General features: G+C 45.7%; 1 non-coding gene across 1 annotated transcript; it reads right to left on the reverse strand.

Annotated features, from left to right (window-relative positions):
• Positions 1–483: 483 nt before the first annotated feature.
• Trnal-cag (transfer RNA leucine (anticodon CAG)) lies at positions 484–567 on the reverse strand. Its single transcript has one exon. It is a non-coding gene; the product is annotated as a tRNA-Leu (tRNA).
• Positions 568–1,020: the final 453 nt, after the last annotated feature.

The raw sequence follows: 1,020 nt of genomic DNA on the forward strand, positions 1-1,020 counted from the left end.
TTACGGTTTATATAATATGCAGAAATCCATTTCTCGTCATTTTTAAAAACAAATGCAGAACAGCAGCATGAAACGAGAGTCCTTCACTTGAAATATAATCCCTTCTCCCCCCCTCCCTTCTTTCCTCTTTCGGTAAGTCAATTTGACAAAGAATAAAATTCTAAACTAAAATTTGGCTTTATGTTGGTGAACAGAGAAATTTGTTTTTAAGCTGACCTTTTCTTAGGCAGTAATGTACGTGTTGATGATGTCTGAGTGCGTTGCAAATGATTCCAGCTGATACCAACAGAGAAAGTAACGGAGTTGCAGGGCAAAAGCCTGCATGGGACACGTAGTAACCTGACTGAACAGGGATTCCGATATGTATCTTTCGACAACCAACAAAAAGAAAGAAAACTGTAATGCATAACTGTTTGTTCTGAACTATAGTGTGAAATATACTGCCACTTAGTTACTGTGAGTGACACGAGGGAAGAAAATATTTGTCAGAAGTGGGATTCGAACCCACGCCCACAGAAGTGGACTGCGACCTGAACGCAGCGCCTTAGACCGCTCGGCCATCCTGACTGCGGAGCAATATTGCCGCCACTCAGCTTTCGACATACGTGGCGTCCCACTTCTACGCATGCTCCGCAGGTGCCAAGTTCTATCGGAGCCAAGTGTGTCACTGCGGAATGACGTCACAACCCCTCCCCCGCCACCCGTCGACTTCGCTCTCCCCTGTAGAGGCTGCCCTAGAGCCCTCTTGTCTGCTTCAGGATCAACGGCACTAGTTCAAGGAGAGCACCCGGGAATACGGACCGGGAAAAAGGTTACAACTGATTGAGCACTAAGGCTATGGATTCTGCGGCTTAGCACTTTAAGGACCGGATACACTTAATCCAGCTTACCACAGTGGCCGGGTATTACATGTTGCCTGATATCCATGCAGCCTGCGTAGCATAACATTCTTGCAGGTCCTCTAATCTTCTTTCGGTACAGACGTTTGACTAAACAAAACTATGTGTGAACATTAAATGT

Source organism: Schistocerca cancellata, chromosome 1 (genome assembly GCF_023864275.1).
Source record: "Schistocerca cancellata isolate TAMUIC-IGC-003103 chromosome 1, iqSchCanc2.1, whole genome shotgun sequence".
Lineage (NCBI taxonomy): Eukaryota > Metazoa > Arthropoda > Insecta > Orthoptera > Acrididae > Schistocerca > Schistocerca cancellata.